Genomic DNA, 20,085 nt, shown 5'->3' with positions numbered 1-20,085 from the left:
TCTCTCTCTCTCTCTCTCTCTCTCTCTCTCTCTCTCTCTCTCTCCCCTTAGAACTGAATTAGGGAGCCTGTGCTTTAAATTGCAAAAATCTGGGTTAAGACGCTTTCTGGCCTTACAAGTGTGCTGAAAATTAAAAAGGGTCAAAGATAATCCCAAGATTAGTGAGAAAGTACACCCTTTCTACCCCCTGCCATCTACCAATCTCATTTACAAAGACGCCCCATGTCTTTCAAAAGAGACCCGCAAATTACCATGGAAATATGCCCCAACAGGCTGTGCTCCAGTCAGAAGTAAGAGCCTTTGTTCCAGGGGATTGGGGTGGGGGGGCGGATGCACCATAGTGAACACAGTTAAGCCTCAGTAATTCCCTGAAAGGGGGAAAGGCCAATCTTGATTTGTAAGAAGCTTGAATTTGAAAATATGTTGAAAGAAATGCCATGTTATTATTTCTAAAAACCTGCAGTCAAACTGCTGGCTGGGGTCTGTGCATTGAACTGCTGAGATGCTTAAGGCCCAGAACAAACAGATAAGGACTGTAATTAGCATATTGGTCATTTGAATGCAAAGTGCACTTAGAGTGGCGCTTAAAAACCATATGTTAGCATACTCCCATAGCAGGCTGTCACTTTTCTATGTTTATAATATTAATTTGCCTAGCAACCTGCCCTCTTTCCTTTTTGGCAGTAAACTTTAGCCTAGCATGTCAGAATTCGTTAAATTTTCTGTATTAGCAGCAGGAATGAACAAGGAATTTAAGGAATGGAGGGTGATAGTAAGCCACGTTGAAAAATCGTCATGAACATATTTGAAATTTCTAACTAACTGGTCTTTAAACTTTACCAGTTACTTCATATTTATTATTTACTGACTAGAGAATCTATATTCTCTTGCATGATTAAAAGAGAGGGGAGGTACGAATGATCTGAATGCTTTTCCTCTAAAAGTGAACTTATCAAGTAAAAACCAGAGAACATTAGCTGTAAATTCTTGCATTATAGCAAAATAAGGATTCATCATGAAGTGCATGCAACAGGTGCTTAATTATATGGAACAGCAGCACGTTGAGATGGGCATTCATTAAACACATCTGCAATGGTCAGTCCATGCTACACATGTATTATTAACTTTGTTTTTAAATTCACACTTGAGATCACTTAATTTGAAGTATGCCTGAGTTATGTTTGGGAAGAGGGAAACAGAGAGATGAATACAACTCTGATTTTCCCAAATATTCAATGTCCTCCCCACTTTGCTAAAGACATGGGAGAAAAAGGTTGTGCTAATTTCCAACTTTCACAAGCTATCTAGTTGACTCAGTATGAAAGAAGCCTGTGGACGCTCCGAGAGGGCTGAATTTTAAATGCCTGTCTCTTGAGAAAAATCCCCAGTTCTACTTCTTTGCCCTGTAAAATTCAGAGGCACTAAGAGAGATGGGGAAAGATCGCCCATGAACCTCTGAGAGGAAAGATCAATCACACTTAAGCAATGAAATCCCTAGGATACTGGTTGCCAAATTTTGTTTCACATTAGCATCTGGGAAGATTAGAACCTGAGGGGATTTTTAAAAACCTGGATGTCCAGATTTATGCCATCACATTAAATCAGAATGTTTAGTACCAGGGGCTACCTCTATAAAGGGGATTTATCCTATGTAACAAAGTTGAGGACCACTGTTCTAACACCTTTCTTCTTTATGACCATTTATATTAATCTTTCCAATTACCCTAAGAAGGAGGATCATAGATCACAAGAGACTAAATGTTTGAGTGGGGTTCAACATGTTGTTTGAGGTCTTAAAATTATAACACAGCGATCCTAGGATTTGAATGCATTAGTTTAATTGCAGTCGGCACTGTGGATTTTCATTCGATGTCCCTCTAGACTCTGTTCCCCATATCTAGCACCACTGCAAAAAAAAATGTAACACAGGACAATCTCATGTCAGTGCACTGAGATGTTATTAGGCATCTGCTATGTATGTCATGCAGATTTCATCACACTGTGTGCCTCTAGGTAGACTCTAGGAAATATGGCCAACTTCTGATAATTCTCTTAACCCTTGTTTGGTAATGGTATAATTCGTTTTGTTGGAGCATCATTAGCCCAAGACTACCAGAGGCAAGTCTACAATCTGATAAAACCGTATTTATGGTGTGTCTTAGTCATTGGGCATCCCCACTAATAAATATCAATGGCAAAGCAGGTCTGATTATCATTGGTAGGAAGGTAATAATCACCTAAAGGAGGATGGAGCCCCTGTGGCATTTCACAACTGCTAGGGGCCCTCAGGAGAAATAGTGTTTTTTGTAAAGGTTACAGCTCATTTGTGTGTCTGTCCTCCCACTCTGATAAATGCTAGGACTGTTTGTTCTTATTCTATGCTAATTTTAATTCTTTCGCTTGCAGGCAGGTTTTGATTCTTTGAGGTTCTGACCCTTTTCAAAAGTGGGTGTAGCCTGAAAAACAAGGTGACATTCATATAACCTATGAATAGCTTTACCAATTTTCAGTTGAGCTGATAAAATATTTCACAGAAAAGGACATATCAAAACCAATGAAGTCTGAATAAGGTTTGTATTCAACTTATTAATATTAGACCAACATCAATTTTTCCATTTTAAACAGTATACAATATATCAAAATATTGGAGAACATTCGATAAAGGATACATGGGGCCTGTACTATTTTTGTAACTTCCTGTGAGCCCTATACTATTTTAAAATTTCAAGGAAGCCATAAAAGATGTCTAACAGGAGTATAGTTTTGTGTTAGTTATGTACATAACACCTTCTGGGGCTAGAGATGTGTCTTAGTTGGTAGGGTGCCTGTCAGGGACTTGGCTCCATGTTACATACCCAGCACTTCATAAACGTGGCATGATGGTGCATGCTTGGAATCTCACCAGTTAGGAGGTATAGGCAGGAGGATCAGAAATCCAAGGACATCCTCAAATACATAGTTTGAGGCCAGCTTGTCTAAATAAATAAACAGATAGATTAGATAGATAGATAGATGATAGATAGATGATAGATAGATAGATGATAGATAGATAGGTAGATAGATGTTGAACTGGATAAAGTTCAGTGAGGTGAAACAATACAAAAAAGGTCACAGCAATAGAAAATGCAGATCCAGGACAAAGTGAAGCCTCAGAACTACAGTGCAGTCAGTACACAATGATGTCTTATCTCTAAGATGAGAAGCTGCCTCAGCGACTGTTCTGGCAGCTATTTTACTTTGCTTAAGATAACTCTACACTGGATCAAAACACACTGTGTATAGATTAGATAGATAGATGATAGATAGATAGGTAGATAGATAGATAGATAGATGATAGATAAAAATAAATAAATCTTTACCAAAGTAGTATGACTTTTTGTCCTTCCACAAATAATCTGAAGTTGATTATATCAATGTTCTTTTAAAAATATTTTATTTATTATTTTTATTTTATGTATATGCATATATTGCCTGCGTGTAGGTAAGTGCACCCTTGTCTTGCAATGACTGAGGACAGAAAAGGTTGCCAGAACCCCTGGAACTGGAGTTACGGACAGTTGTTAGCTGCCATGTGGGTGCTGAGATTCGAACCCAGGTCTTCTGCAAGAACAGTGTCTTTAACCATTGCACTATCTCTCCAGCCTCCCAGTGTTCTTTTATAAAGGCTCCTGGATTTGAAGCTTGGGTGCAGTGGTGTTGCCAGAGTACCATGCCTGTCAGGTATAGCTCTCTTTAAGGTTATAGGTAAGAGAAGAGTTCATTCATCAAGATGCCATTTGCGTAGAGACACGTGAATTAAACATTACCAGATAGAAGAGGAGTGAGCAGGAGGAAAAGCACAGAGTTCTGAAAGTCAAGCCATATGAGAAAAACAGAATAGCTTGGTCAGACTGACACTTAGGCATAACAGAACAGTAGTAAGAGAAGAACCTAGAAAGATGGCTGGAGCTGGTGTAGCCCTGTCTGGATGTGATTTTCCTCTTGCTGAAATCAAAGACTTTGGATTTCCTTTGTATGTACTACAAGTATCTTCTTATCGTTTGCCTATCAGAGTTTATATATTCTCTCTTCACCTAGATTCCAAATTCCCTAGGAAGATGGATCAGGTTTGATTCATTTGTGTAACCTCTATACTGCCTATCTGTATGTCTGACAATTGGCAGGCACTCAGGAAATGCCTCCCAAGAATGACACAAATTCAACTGATTTTCCCTTTCAAAATCATTTGGAGCCCAAATATAATGTAGAATGGGGTTTGCTTCCAGGGAAATGGGAGTAGCAGGCACAAAAGCACATAGCCATCCCCCTCAAACTCCCTTTGTCTGATGACTGGGTTTGTCCATGTCCTCCCATCTTTGACCCTGGGCCATGCTCATGATGGTACCCTTTGAACCCACAGTGTGCCTTAGCCTAACGAATTTGGCATTTCACTCACCTCTCTCTGCTTATCTACAGGAGAGATGCAGCAACTTTTCCTTAGGTCTCTGAACTACAATAAACATGTAGGATCAGGAGGGACCTCTTGGTGGTAGGTAAGGAACTTGCTGAAGAACTACATTGTCTCCAGGATGTGACAGGCATAAGTTGTCTGAGGGAGTGATCACGATTTGCTCATTGACAGCTTTCCCCCTTCATCACCCAAGAGAAATGTTCCACTGTTCACCACTTCAGATGGTTGGGTGTGAGGATGGGGGCACTTCTGTTCCTGATAACCTTATTATGTGTTTATCAGGAGCAGACACTGCCCAGGTTGTCAGGACAACCAGCAATGATTCAAAGCTTCCCTGAAAGGTCTGTATCTCTGGCAAATAATCAGCCTTTAGCTCTCAGCAGATGCTGAACTGAGCAGCCAATTACAGGTGAGCTGAGAAAACATGACATCATAGTCCAGCTTCTATAAAAAAATAAGATTTGGTTTTCTATTTTCTCCTTGATTCTTTGTTCCCTCCCTTCTTCTTCTTTCTTCTTCTTCTTCTTCTTCTTCTTCTTCTTCTTCTTCTTCTTCTTCTTCTTCTTCTTCTTCTTCTTCTTCTTCTTCTTCTTCTTCTTCTTCTTCTTCTTCTTCTTCTTCTTCTTCTTCTTCTTCTTCTTCTTCTTCTTCTTCTTCTTCTTCTTCTTCTTCTTCTTCTTCTTCTTCTTCTTCTTCTTCTTCTTCTTCTTCTTCTTCTTCTTCTTCTTCTTCCGCTTTCGCTTCTGCTTCTGCTTCTTCTTCCCTCCCCCTCCCCATTTTAAGTGGGAGAGCACAACAACAAAAATATATCAATGTGGGGGAGGGGGCAGGAAGAGACCCAACTTTCAAATTCAGTTTACTCTGCAGTTTGACTTAGCTTCCCCCAGCGCACTGATTGGGAGATTGGGAGTGTGAGCAAAAGGAATGTATAGTGTGATCCTCTTAGGAGAAAAGTCAAACAGAGCATCACCTCAATTAAATAATGTGGTTTAATATATAGGACCATAGTGGAGGCAAGGGTAATTAACACCAAGTCAGAGGAGAGAAACTTTCTACTTCTCTTATTAATTCACTCCAAGCCACCTGGATTTAATTGTCTTGTGTTTTTCCTCACTAACTCCCTCATGAAAGGGAGGAGGGCAGAGATCTGTAAGCTTTTGAAAACTCACAGGTTCTGTAAGGCAGGCCTCTGGTGTGGGCTAATTATAATGAACAAAGGTTAGGATAGAGCCCCCATTCCCACGTGCACATTTAGGAAAGGCATGTAAGTGTGGACTCATCAAGTTGATTAAGGAGGTCTGTGGCTCTGAAATCTGTTAGGTTTCCTCTTGTGTCATTAGCCATTTGCATCCATACAACAGTTCCTCAAGACAGGCAGTGTGAGTTTGATGGAAGAAGAAGAGAGCACTAAAGCCTGGGAAAACAGGACTCCTGCTCAAAACTTCTTTGACATTTCTAGATTTCAGAGTCAGAACTCTGTGGTCTCAAAAATATAGTGAATTCCCAGTCATAAGATTCCCAGTGTCTACCCACAGTCGCTGTTCTTTCAGAAACACTTCTTGGCTTGTCTGAAGCTCCTTGCTCATAGTGCAGCAGGCAACCCACAATGCCTGTTTTCGAAGAGCTGCAGTCACTAATAAGGGGAGAAAGTGACAAGAGGGGGCCCAGCAGCAGTGATGGCAAGACACAGTATTAACCAGACACTGCGTAGAGGCAGAAATAGACTTTGCTCCTAGCCAAAGCCTGGGTACCACTTACTAAGCAAGTGGAGGTCAGAGTTGATAAAACGTACATCTGGTTTTGAAATTAATGTGAAGGCTGAAAGCCACATAGAATCCCACTAAAGGAAACAATATCTGACTGAAGGACTTAAGGTAGGAGTGGGAAGTTAGCCATGAATTTCTGTCAGTTTCTGACTAGTGGATTATATGTTATTGTCCCGCATTCAGTCTGCACCCAAGACTGGCTCAGCTCAGCTCAGCTTGGCACACTCTACCACTGACTACCCTACCTGAACCCTTGGCCTAGCATCCAGATCTCTTTCAGGATAGTTGCTTTTATTTAACCCCTCGCCTGAGTTATATTTTCCATTCTAATGCTGTTTTTACAGTAAAATACAATATGTGCTTATTGTTTGAAACCATTAGATCAAAACTGGTCATGGTATTTCAGGTTTGTAAACCTAGCATTAGGGAGGTAGAGGCAGGGGGATTAGGAGTTCAATGTCATCCTCAGCTACACAGCGAGTTTGAGACTACCTTGGGATACATGAAACCTTGGGTCAAAAAAAAAGGAGAAAACAAAATTCACTTATGTAATACAGAAGTACAGATGTTTCTTGACTTTTCAGTTTCTTGAATTTTGATAAATTAATGTAAGTTGAAAATATTTTGAATACACCTAACTTACAGAGCTTAATACAGTCCACTGTAGAGAATGAAATTTTCCCCCTTAGGATCGTGTGGTTAACTTGGATTTGTGGCCAGCTAGGGTTGCCTACCACTTCAAGAGAGTATCATGCTGCATAACACTAGCCTGGTAAAAGATCCAAATACAAAATTCAGTTTTTAGCTGGGCATGGTGGCACACGGCTTTAATCACAACCCTTGAGATGCAGAGGCAGGTGGATCTCTGTCAGTTTGAGGCCAGCCTGGATACCTGAGTTCCAGGACAGCTGAGGCTACAGGGAGACCCTGTCTCAAAAAAATGTTCAGTTTCTATTCAATGCATGCCATTTTTGCACCATGATGAAGTAAAAAATAAATTAAGTTGTATTAATATAAGTTGCAGATTTTCTAGTTAAAGAAACACACATATCCATGTCTTTCCTTTATCCCTTTATTCCCAAAGTCACCCTTTAGACAGACTGATGGGTACCATTCCAGCCCTCTCTGTCTCTCTGTCTCTCTCTCTCTGTCTCTCTCTCATGCTATTTAACAATCATAAAATGATAGGCTACATACTATCCTGCAATTGTTTTCTCACTGAAAAGCTGTGTCAATGTGTTTCTTATTTTAGCCTATGGGAATCCACTTGATTCTTTTTAGCTGTGGCATAGTATTTTAAAATATGTGCATACCATAATTCATTTGACTGACAGTTTCCTTATTGGAGCAGGGGGTAGTTTTGGAAAGTGATTGATGTATCTAGGGCCGTGATGTTGGCAATAGTTCCCAAATGTATATGTTTCATGCAGTTATATTCATGAAACCTGTACATCTTTTTCCATTGCATTCGTATTTTAAAGGAGCTGTTTTAAAAATTCAATAGCTGGAAGAAAAAAAAAAGCCAGGTATGGTGGCACATGCTTTTAGTCCCACCATTCAGGATGCAGAGGCAGGTAGATGTCTGTGAGTTTGAGAATTATAGTGATTTCGAGACCAGCTGGAGCTCATAGGAATTTGATTGAAAAAAAATAACAAAGAGATAATGAATCCTTAACTGAGGGACATTTCTGCTATTTTGAGTATGATTTTTTCACTTTTATATAAGATTCAACAGTGAATATACAACATATCTTGGTATGTTGCTATGATGATTTCTATAGGCAGTTTTCTTTTGTTGGGATTCCTGCGTCAAGTCCCATATGCATTTTAAAATTTGGTAAGTATCACCTACTTGTCTTTTAAAAATGTATCATTTTTCACTTTCATGAAGGGTATATGAGAATGAGCAATGTTTCTTTTATCCAGGATTGGACTGGAACAGTTTGAAGATGCTCATTTTGGTTTACTTCTAATTGCTAGAAGCTGCATCCCAGATGTCTCTCTTCTTATGTGAATCAAAGACCTGGTTTCATTGATGGTACCCAAAGAAGAACCACAAATGAAAAATTAAAATTTGAAGGGCATTGATGTCTACCGAATACACATGACTTTTGTACCATAAAGTCCAAAAATTGTTAGTTGTTCCATCATAAGTTGGAGGCCATCTCCATCTCCATTTGCACATAAAGAAAACAGTGCATGCTCCCATCCCCTGCACATTCTTTGAAGTTACTATATAGAGTGGTAGAAAGATTGCAGAAGATGGGAGTAGGCAGCCTGGTTTCTAGGGCCATTTCTATGATACAATGGCCAGATGAATTCAATGCCCTGGGCATCCACTGTCTTGTCTATGAATTGTAGATCATAATACATGCTGAGGTAAACTGTTGTGGTTGTTATGAAGATTAAATGGAGAGATACAAAAGAGGTTTGTAATTTGAGAAGTATGATACACAAGCCAAGTGGTTATTAAGGTTGTATTCTTAAATCAGGGAGCTCCAAAGCAAAAGAGTGATAGTGAAAGCTGAGTGGCAAACATTACACACAGATAAAGTCTTTAAGCCTGTTCACATTAGAGTCCTTTCCTGTTTCCCTACATTCGTGGAAAACAAAGCATGCTGGCAGTAAAAACTATATTTTGGTATCAAGAATGCAAGTCTTTAGTACTGGGCTGATGTCTTGAGTCTTGTCCTGTTTGAATAACATAATATGCTTCAATTTGCCAAGTACCTAATAGGATTTTGGCCCCATGCTTAGTTTCTGTAATCATCAGGGAGAGAAGAAATACACACATGAAACGTTTAAATAGTCATGTGAAGTGACTGCATAAATAGCTCTGAGTTATAGATGAGGTATATGTGAGGATTAGAGTGAAATCAAATACCTTTTAATTACAATTTAAATCAATAGCCTTGAAAACCCAAGTTAAATCATTACCAGGAAGATCCAGTTATGGTTTCCTGTTTCATTTTTTTAAGACAGTTAAGTTTAAAATAACCCAAATAAATGCAATTTACAAATAAAAGGTGTTAACACTAAGTAAATGACATTTAAATCAGTGTATTTTAGATTACTTTCACCATTATGTACAAAAAAAATCAATGAGATGTATTTACTTTTTTAACCTCAAAGTTAATTAAAAAGATATCTGTAAAGCCATTGGAAGCAGAACCATCCTGATTTCAACCTATTAATTAAGGATTCAAGAGGAGAGTGTTGCATTAGAAGGTAACAACTGGAATGTTTTTACAAAGCTATTTTTAAATGCCTTATTTTCAAACAACACTTACCTTGTATAGTTTTTCTTTATGAAGTGTGTATTTTAACAGCCATTAATATTGTGTTTAACTCTTATTAGGTGTACACTTTAGCACATTACAAAATACATGGAATTTGGACTTAAATTTAGATATAAATCCCAGCTCTACTGTGTTCTACAATGTTCATATAATGCTTATGTATACATAAATAAATATATACATTTTTTAATGAAGGAAAATCTTGTAAAGTCATCTTTAAAAATGAGTTGAATTGTGTAATTTACCTTGACCCCGTCTTCTTTTGTCATAAGTTTGTTCATCATTCTTTTTCAGTTCCCAGTGTTATTTAAAATGAATTGCTCCCATTTTCCAACTACCTGAGAAGTTATCTCTGGTGAATCTGGAGATCTTTTGTGTGACTCTTCCTTGAAAGATCTGGACAAACACATTAAATTCAATCTTAGTGTTGAAATTTATGGTGTTACCATTGTGGAGAAATGATTGCTGGTTGTTATGCAGTGTTGAGAAAATTGAATCAAAAGTCACTAGAAGGAGTCATTACCCATTTGGACCATTCATGTTTGTGAGGATACATTTATCTTTATATAAAAAAAAGAAATGTTTGAGAGTAGAAAAGAAAATCACCTATAATTCTGCTACTTTAACCCAACCTTTGTCATTTTATGTTCTCTTCCAACTGGCTTAGGGAAGCATGTTTACATCACTATAGTTTGAATGTACTTACTATTTAGCATTAGAAGTCTTTATTGTAATCTATTGTCCCCTTGGTAGGTTTTGCCATAATTTACATAATCTGGCCAAATCCATTTGGATTTTTGAGTGGGAAGTGTTGATTTGTGGAGGTAGATTTTAGAAGGTTTAGGACACCTGCCAAAATTTGAACCTTCTGGTAAAAACAAGAGAAATAATTGAAGGTTTCAGGGAAAAGATGAACAGAGAGCTCTGTATGAAATTAATACACAATTAGAAGTAGAGTAATTATTCCTTTTGTATAATGCTGCCTGCTTTGAAATGTATGCTTCATGTGCACAAGAAGATTACTTTCCCTATCTAAATTGCTATCTCTCTTAATTCCCCTGCGACATCTCCCTCTCTCAATTTTCTATGTAACCAGTGAGGCTGACAGGTGGTGTCCCAAATTCAAACCATTTTACCCAAGAGAGTCTGCTCCTGTAGCTGTTTGGATTCCCTACCTTAACATTCCCTAGTCTACTTAAGGGCGACAAGTAAGAAAGATGCCTGAAATGCCCCCTCCCCATCCTCCTGTCCTGTGCTTCTTTCTGGATGGCCCCACATTCCTCTTTAGACAATCCCGACCGCGCAGAAGTTTCCATCTCCTTTCTCTTTCCCTCTCCTTGTCCCCCCACCCCCTTTCAGCCCCCCTCCCCGTGGGTGCTTCCTGCCTGGAAACAAAAGATTGGTCCCCAGTAGCCCACTCAGGGCGATTTTAGTTTTATGCTCACCATCTGATTGGCCTAGGTACGGTGCAGAGCCTAGGTGACGTCATAGAAAAGAAGAGCTAGGGAAGGGTTGCCGAGCTTGGGCTCTATCGCAGGCGGGCAGCAGTGGCCACGAACCGACCGGGCTCTTGTGCTGGGGGCTGCAGCGTTTCCTCTCTGGGAGCGAGTTGGGCTAGGGCGGGAGAAGAGCCTTGGGGGAAGCGGGCTGGGCCTGGGGCTGCGGCTGCGGCCGCCGGGCTGCGGTTCCCTAGTTCCACCGGCCGGCGCGCTTGGAGGTACAGAAAAGGTCTTGACAGGGTGGCTGGACCCACGGCAGGTAAATCCCACGACTTCTGTATGGCACCAGGCTGGCTCCGGGGAGGGGAGATTGCTGGGTAGATGTTCCTTCCCGGGTCCCAGTTTTGCTCCGGCTGCGTCCTAGCTTCGACTCTCCTACGTGGCTCCCCTCGCCCCAGCCCTGGGACCCAGCGCACAGTGCTTGATCGCGTTTCGCCGCGGAGGACAAGTGGGTGTGTCCCTGCTGGTCCTGAAGGACCCGGGCTCTTTTGCTTGGCCAAGCACTGGACTCCCGTACTTGGGCTTGAGCCGCATGGGGCAAAATCCGCCCTGAAAGATACGTCAGACTGTAAGTCTCATACCACCTTCCTGCTCCCCCATCCCCAAAGAAAGCCACAGTAGGGGTGACAGCAGTTCTCAGGGGAAGGGGAGGGGGTGTGGCCGCGGCCCTGCCAAGTCAGCACCAGAAGAAACCAGACTGTAACTGAAAAGTGACGATTTTCTTGGCTTTCTGAAATGGGAACCTTCCTTTCCTTTAATTTTTTTTTTCTTTATCCCCTCCCCTTTCTCCATGAGGGCATGGTAATGACAGGAGGACTCTTTTCTTCTCAGTGGAGACTGAATCCACGAAATAAGGTCCTTAGAAAAGCCTGGGGCTCTTCTCTTTGTCTGGGGAGTGGGATCATTGAATTTACTGCCTCCTCCCTTCCCTGTCCCCCTCTGCTCGCAGGGGACACTGCCCTCAGTTTTGAGACCTGGCCCTGGCAAGATGACTGGCATACTTCTAAGTGAACAGAACATTTTAGATTCTGGCTCTGCTAGGTTTTCCTTTCCTAGATGGTGGTTGAGGGGTAGGGTGAGGGTTGGGGGTGTGTGGAAGGTTCATTCAAGGAGGGAACCAGAGGCCCCATTGGTTTTTTTGTTTGCTTGCTTTTTTGTTTTTTTTTTATCCCACCTGCCTGAATCCAGTTCTCGATTCTGGACTTGTGGGTTCTGTATGGTCTGTAGAAGCAAAAGAGAGGAGGGTTAGTGGTTTGGCTTTGGGAAGCATGGGGTGGGGGGGTGCAGTGCCTTTTTCGGAAAATGGCTTTCAGGAGGGAAGTCCTTAGCCATGTTAGTCTTGCTCCCCCCATGGTTTTGCAGACTCAAATCCAGGCCAACTGTGTGACTGTCTGAGGTGTTGGAACAGAGGAGGTCCATTCCTGTTGGTGACAACACTGTTCTGGGATGAGCCAGGTATAAAGGTCAGTGTGGTTTTCACTGGGCCGTTTGTAAAATTATAATTGGACATGATCTGTGATTTGGCACTTGATCTTCCAATCAGGGGCACTTTTGGGTAAAAGGGGCTTAATGTGGTAATGGAAGTAATGGATGATTAATAGGCTGGGGACTGGGAAGAGGGCCAAATAAGCCTCTTTCTGGATACAAATGTCTGACTCCTCTGTCCCCGTGCAAGATGCAAACTGGGAAAAGTCTGGGAGATATGCTGGGGTAAAGCCTACTGTTGGTTATCCAGAGCCCAGAGACACCTCAGGTTGTAAGAGATCATTTAAGTCTCCTCACAAGCAGATGGGCCTATTAAAAGTACATGCAAGGGGCCACAACACCCTATGAACATTCTAAATGGGTGACCATTTCCACATTGTAGATTATTTTCTGTTCAGAAATAGAATGGTGTACAGAGCAAACAAGTTTGCTGAGGGCTTAGAGAAGACTGGATAATGGATTTGATAGGTGAGGGAGATGAGAAACAATGGCAGAGATGGAAAGCTGCTGCCACCAGAGACCCCGCTGTTATGAAGTTAAGCTAAGTACAAGGTCAAAGAGGAGAACCAACACAAAAAAGAATTGAGATCTTTCCAGATGGAATAGCTCAAACCCAATGGAGTAGGTAGGAGAAAAGAAATGGAGAGAGAAGAAGAAAATCCATCATCTTACCAGGAGCCAAAGAGCCTTAGTTTCCTTGGTGAGATGGGAAAGTTTTAGTAGTTGAGGCAGCTATGGTCCAATCAAAAATGTGGAAGAGTTCTAGCCATTTAGGGAATTAATGGCATTCCCATCTGTATAACCCATCTTCAGGACCCAGAAGCTTTATCCAAAAGAGAAGAAATATTATGACTAAAGTCTCAACATTCAGCTCTTTCCTATAGGGGATAAGTGGGGGGGCGGGGGCAAATGGGAACAGGAGAGCAATAATCTGGCTGAGACAAGAGATTGTTTATACATGGGTGAGTTAGGCCCAGGTTTGAGGAAAAAAAAATCAACAACAAAATCCTCTTTCCCAGGGGCCCCTGGGACCTCATGTCCACCAGGGACAACAGAAAACCTTTACCCTGGAAGGTAACTTCAGCTGTTCAGACATCTGGAGCACAGCTTAAGCCTTAGCTGCTTCCCAACACCCAACCCCCACACACCCCACACCTGCCAGGAGATAGGTGGTTCCCTTTGCAGGCCCAGGATGAACTCTGAGGCCAACTCCAAATAAATAGCTTCTCCAGCAGGGGGCAGGAAAGGGCATGCAGAGACCCAAGTCCTCCATTTCAGATGTAAAGCCCCAAGCCTTGGATCAACTAACAGTCTTACATTTAAAATCTGATTTAGGAGTGCCAGAGAACTAAATGAACCTCCAGGTCAGTCTGTTTGCATCTTTTCTCAGAAATGTGGCACTTCCTGCTACGCTCCATGGTGTTAGAAGGCATCTGCATTTCCATATGCCTTGGTGATTACTTGAGTCACTAATACATACAGCCTAAACGGGAGTTTAATTGGAAATGTTAATCAATGCAATAGATCCGTGTCTGATTTGCACATTCGGTCAATTATCTGCGGGTTGGGGCAATCTGTGCTGCACCCAGGGGATACAAAGAGGGGGGTAAAACAGTACATGTCCTGTTTTTTTTTTTTTGGGGGGGGGGGGGGGGGGGGGGGGCGTCAGGAAGAGAAAAAAGGGAAGTGGACCTTGAAGTCTGAGAAGAAATTAACAATTTACTGGTGGAGAGGAGTCATTCCAAATGTATTTTCACAGAGGCCTGATCCTGAGGTGAACCACCAAGAAGCTTACAAAGTTGAGGGGGAGAAAAGGTTCACGGTGGTTGAATTTAGAGAAGGATTTTTGGGGGAAGGCACGGTAGAACCTGGGGTAGTATGAGCCTTGGGAATCAGAAATCAGAACTTGGCTAGGTGTGTTTGGTACTCTGTGCTTGTGTCTGGGTGTGTTTGGTACTCTGTGCTTGTTCTTCAAATAATGGAGTTAGGCTAGGTGTTCTCTAAGGTTGTGGTGACATTTTAGGTAGCGGATCCTTTTATTCTTGGTAGTGAAGAAAGCCAATAAAGTACAGCCCTCCCCAACAAAAGAAAATACCACTTCCTTATCACACTCCATTTTGTATGCCCTTCAGTTTGGGAGGGGTGCGCACAAAACGGACATCTATGCATTTCATCTTTAGTAGTGTGGTTTCACTTTTATTTCCTGGGAATGGGGAGCAAGTAGGAAGAGAAGTCTAAGTCTATGTGCTAGGGGCCCCGAAACCAAGCCCCTGCAAAGCTGTGCTTTATAGACAGACTGCTGGAGGAGAGGACACCGATACTACTGCTCTTATTCCCTAATTCAGTCTCAAAACAGAAAGGGCTTGGGGGTGAATGGAAAGGAAAAGCCTAGCTTGGAGGTGTCAATCTTCTTCCGTGGTGTCTTTTCCCCTCATCTCTGAGCCCAATGGCTTCTTAGGAATTCTACATCCTAAGCAGACCACAGTCCCTAACAGGCAACACAATAGCGCCCCCTAGTGACTGTATGGAGACACCTTTGCTGAGCTCTCCTTCGCTATCCCAGGATCCCACCTGGGTGCCAGTAGCCAGATAAAGCAAAAGTTCTAGTCCTTCCATTGAGTTTGAAGGAGAAGCTCAGGGAGAAACTCAGGGAGCTATTGATTTATCCAAATCATTCTTTTCCAGTGTGGATGGGTTTAGAGAGGAGGCACCCACTCCCTTCTCCCTCCTTAGTGCCCTTTCCTTCTTCAGGCCTGAAAAGGATTGAGGTGTTTTTCTCAGAAATCTTCAGGGCAGGGTAAGACAGCATGAAGGATTCGGTAGAAGAGAGCATTGTTGTCCTCTTTTCAAAGCTGGCAGTCCCAGTCCCACACAGGGATTCTGGCAAGAAGTTGAAATGCAGCATGGCAAGATGGGGAAGTTGTGTATGTACAAGATGCTGCCTTCATTTACAACAGGAGGCTGAGCTACAGGTAGAAAGCAAAGCAGTATAAATGCACAATATGATACAGGCATGAAATACTCACCACAAGGTAAGATACACAATGTGGCATGAGCATATATGCCACACACTATAAATGAGACACCGGCTGTGTACATATATGTGGCATGGTAGAGGTGCAATCTCATTCAATATATTAAAGAAATAAAATACATAAACAATATCATACTGACAACATGATATGTACAGCACTGCACATACAACACAATACAGGCTCAGTATAAGTACAACATGGTATAGACATGGTACATCCTATACATATAACAATGTGTAGGGAGCAGCACAGGTATACATAATGAAGCATGTGCATATCCTCACATACTAAATACCCCCCGTCCCCCAAAAATACACCCTGTCAGGAAAGGAATGTAGCCATGTGGTGGGCCGTGTATCTTGCCAGTTGCTTCTGCACTGGCTAAATCAATATAACTGGTGGGTTCAATGCAAGCTGCCATAAAGTTACTATATGGTGCTCCAAACGGGGTAGTTTGGTGAAGGCAGCAGTACACTCAAAGGAAACTCAAGAATAAGGAAATTTTTGGTTAGTACAGACTGGTGCATCTACTACCCTGCTTTCTCTGGCATTCTTCCTCATCCCCATAAGGGGATGCTACCTCCCCAGTAAGCCCTGTCTCAGGAGTGGGCTACTCTTGACCCTCCTCAAGCATTGCCCCTCTCTGGAGTTTTTGCAGCCCTTACTACCCACCCTCTACCTCACCATCTGGCAGGGTGAGTTCGTGTAGAGAAAGAGGAGGTGGTACACCACTCAGTGATGCAGTGGGAGAGATTTGGAAAGTCTTTTAGGGAGTATGCATGTGGGAAGTACACAAGTAATGCTAAGGATGCTGGGGGTCATATATGCTCTGGGATCTCTCCCAGAACAAGAGACAGACACAGGGTATGGCATTGTCCTTTTACCTAAGAAGTGGAATTAGAGAACATGGGGATTTCTTGGTTCCCTAAAGTTTCAGTTTTACTTTTTCAAACCTTAGACATTCATTTATCCATCCATCTGTCCATCCATCCATCCATCCATCGATCCATCCATCTCTCTTTCTCTGGGTTAGAGCTCTGTATTCTGGTGGCCTCTAATAAAATGGGTGCTAGCCTCCATTTGAATTAGCATATTGTTGCTTTTCTTTCAGAGTAAAAGTGTTTGAAAGGAGTGAAGGGGGAAATAGTATAGGGTTCGCAGAGCTTGGAATCATACAACGGGACAACAAGCCTTTTCCTGGAGAGGCTCAAGTGATTGTGGGAAAGGCAGATAATGGAGGTGTTTAAGAGACCCTATTTCTGGCAGATATAGTTCTGTGGTATATTGGATTGCCTAGCATGCAAGACACCATAGTTCTGGAGTCAATTTCTAGGATAAGAGAGAAGGAAGGAGAGGGAGGGGGAGGGAGAGAGGGAGAGAGAGAAGGAGGGAGGGAGAGAGAGAGGGGGAGACAGATCCTGTTTCCATCACAGGCATAAAACTTGTGTGACGAGAACAAGGTAAATTGTCACCAGAACAACAATGAGTAGTGTGCATTCACCTAGGGAAGGCTGGCAGGTAGTGGAAGACATTTGTTTGTTGAAGACAGGAGGGAAGTTCAAATTAGAGTCAGAGGTTCAGGGCCTCCATGACTTTCAGGTAATAGGGACCCCATGGTGCTCTGGACTGAGCGAGACTCTCCTCTCCACTCTCTACCAGTCCACCAACTGAAAGAAGTTGGTGGTGGGAGGAATTGAATGAAGGTAGAGACCTGGAGATGAGGGATGAAAGAACTGAATAGTAGTGCCAGATTCCCAGGAAGCTCAGATGTTCTCAGTCATCCTTTGCTGGCCATTACCTCTGTTTACTATTGTGCAGTAGACTATACCATCTAGGATTAGTGTGCAGATTCATACATAATTCTGAAAGTTATATAAATATTTCACATATACCTTTATTTGGCTTAGCCCTCTCAGTATTTGTCTAGGTGACTAGAATAGCAAGTCTTTACATTTGATAACAAATAGGGCCAGAGTGGTAAGGTGGCAAAGCAGTAGTTCTTAACCTGTAGCTGTCATCTCCTAAACCCCCAGTTCAATACACCTTTCAAAATTCTAAGTAACTATGTTTTTCCACGTCTTACCTCTCTTTAGCCTTCTTAAAGAATTTGCCAAAGTTTACCATTTCTTTCTCTGTCTCTCTCTCTCTCTCTCTCTCTCTCTCTCTCTCACTCTCTCTCTCTCTCTCTCTCTCTCTCTCTCTCTCTCTCTCCCTCTCTAACATATATGGGGTTGGGTGATAGAGTAGTAGCAGGTGGAGAAAGTTTCCATCTCCCCACAATGCTTCTCTTGGCAGGTTTCCCCTAAGAAATTGAAGAAAAGTCCTGGCATCTTCTGACAGCCATTGTGCCCAGCACTGAGTCCATCAGAGCTGACCAGCCCGCCTGGCCCCTTCTCATGGGCAGCAGTCACCTGTGCTGAAGTCCTGCAGCGGTGGCATTGTGAGGTGAGTAATAGATTTCAGGGCAGGGAGTTAGAAGGTCTTGAAATCCAGGTAAATGCTGCCTTCTCACCTGAGCTCAGGCCTCATCAGTTAGGCCTCAGGGCATGATTCCTACTTTCCAGAGAGTTCAGTCTGTTATAACTGTCCTTTGTCTCTTGGTTCTTCCATCTTTAATATGAGCGTGACAGCCTTGACCTACATTTTGAGGTGAGGAGGAGAAATAACATAAGAGCCATTGCCAAGTCCTTTGCAAATGTCAAGCATCATCTAAGAGCTTCAGTGTAACACAAAAAAATGCTTCCCATCAAGCTGCCATTTCTTTTTCTCCTTTCCTGGTGTTTCTAAGTGGCATTTCAGCCACATGTTTCAAATCTGCCAATCAGTTCCTGTGGTTTACACTGCCCCTTAATCTTAATTTTACCCTTCATATTCAAATGTATTCCCAGCCCACTTTCCCTTGCTTCTGAGAATGGCAGCCTTAGCTAAAACTTTCTGGAACCTTCTCTCTGCTTTGCCACCTAACCGGGTGATAAGGGCATACTTCCTCCCCAAGCTCCCTAGCGTGAGTCTGCAACATAAACTATAAGCATAGACTGCTTTTCTCTCACCTTAAATCATTCTTGAAGGGTTTCTGGATTGTTTAATCTAAGCAGGAAATCTAGATTATAAGGCCCTCAAAGGCAGGGACTAACTCTAACAGATCTCTGTTCTCCTTTGCAACTGTCCAACGCTTGACCAGCAGCTTTGCAGACTGGGCCTGTCTCTCTTCCTCTACTGCTTTCTGGTTCCTCTGCCTGTCATCTGCCTATCTTGCTGCCGCCTCTCAAGCAGTCACCATGGCTTCCTCTGTTGGCTTCTCCATCAGCCCTTCTATACTCTGCATCCTAGCTACCTATTTATAGCTTGTTGTCCCTGTGTCTCTGTGTCTGGCCCGCTGTCTGTCTCTTTGTCAGCTGCTTAGACATCTTTCCTGTTACTCAAGCCAAAAGTAACCAAAGAAAATAAGTAACTAAAAGCACATCTGACAAGACCAAGGAACAAGGAATATACAGTCCAAATCCTTTTACACTGAGCATACTTTGGGCCTACAGGACAGGGTCAAAGTATCTCTCAGCAGCAGGCGTTTCTCTGATGCCTTGTCATGAAAGGGAAGAGCCAGAGTTTCAGCCATGGAACTGAAGGTATGAAATTACAGCCTTGCTGATATTGACGCATTCAACTTTCTAGAGATGTTCTGGTCAGGGATCCTCTTTAGACTTTGACAGAAAGTAACTAGAACTGACAAAAAATAAAAAGCAAGCCTGAAGATCTCCTGGATGTTCTGTGACAGCTATAATAATAACTCTTATTTATTATATAGATATCCCATTCCAAGATAACCCCATTGTCCCACACCTATTCACATTGATTCACACATATGAATGGTGACCCATAAGCACATGTGCATATTCATACAGGTTTTCTGCTGTTGTCAGCTCTGTGTTAGACACTTTAGTTAGATGTCACTTCCTCTAATAGTAAACTATAAGGTAGATATTTTCACAAATAGTTACTATTTCTGTTTCTGAATCTACAAGTGGCATTAGTTCAAGTTCATTTTTATCATTGATGGTACAGATCTTGAGACAGTCTTAGTAACTTGCCTCTAAGGAGATATGCTGTCGTTTTGGAAGGAAAGATATCCTGGAGAGGTTCCTCGCACCACATGTTATTGTGATACTAATCAGTGGACATGCAGTCACATTTGCCCCCTAGATTTACACTCACATATCACTGATACCCGATAACTCTCACATACACTCAATTTATAAGCATACTGCGTGCAGGCATGTTCATGCTGTACACATGGGTGCATATTCATGTTCATATATTTATATTTTCACTATGATACACATACACTACTCAGTCTATGGTCATGCTCTTAACCACTCGTGCCTTTATATTCTTAGAATTGTGTACAATTTTATATTCTCTTACATTCTTATACATGATATAGTCAACCTTACCCACCAAAACACCTACAAAATCAAAGTCACAGTATGCACAGACATAGCCTAACTTTCCCCTTGCCTACATTCAAACTGGTTCTCATTCACAACCATACACATG

The 20,085-nt window shown here is 42.1% G+C and overlaps 1 protein-coding gene across 5 annotated transcripts in view; it reads left to right on the top strand.

The window, feature by feature from the left end:
- The window catches only part of Pak3 (p21 (RAC1) activated kinase 3), a 290,822-nt gene that overhangs the window by 144,291 nt on the left and 126,446 nt on the right, over window positions 1-20,085 (top strand). For 3 of the 5 annotated variants that reach the window (XM_029556029.1, XM_029556026.1, XM_029556028.1), the window contains exon 3: window positions 17,830-17,979. The exons of the other annotated variants lie outside the window; for them this stretch is intronic. The gene's annotated coding sequence lies outside the window, so the exon portion shown is untranslated. The remainder of the gene's footprint in view (window positions 1-17,829; window positions 17,980-20,085) is intronic. 5 annotated transcript variants of the gene reach the window in all.

This window comes from Nannospalax galili, unplaced genomic scaffold, assembly GCF_000622305.1.
Source record: "Nannospalax galili isolate Female #2095 unplaced genomic scaffold, S.galili_v1.0 scaffold25, whole genome shotgun sequence".
NCBI lineage: Eukaryota > Metazoa > Chordata > Mammalia > Rodentia > Spalacidae > Nannospalax > Nannospalax galili.
The sequence above is the reverse complement of the archived record's forward strand: the minus strand, read 5'-3'. Positions and strand labels throughout refer to the sequence as shown.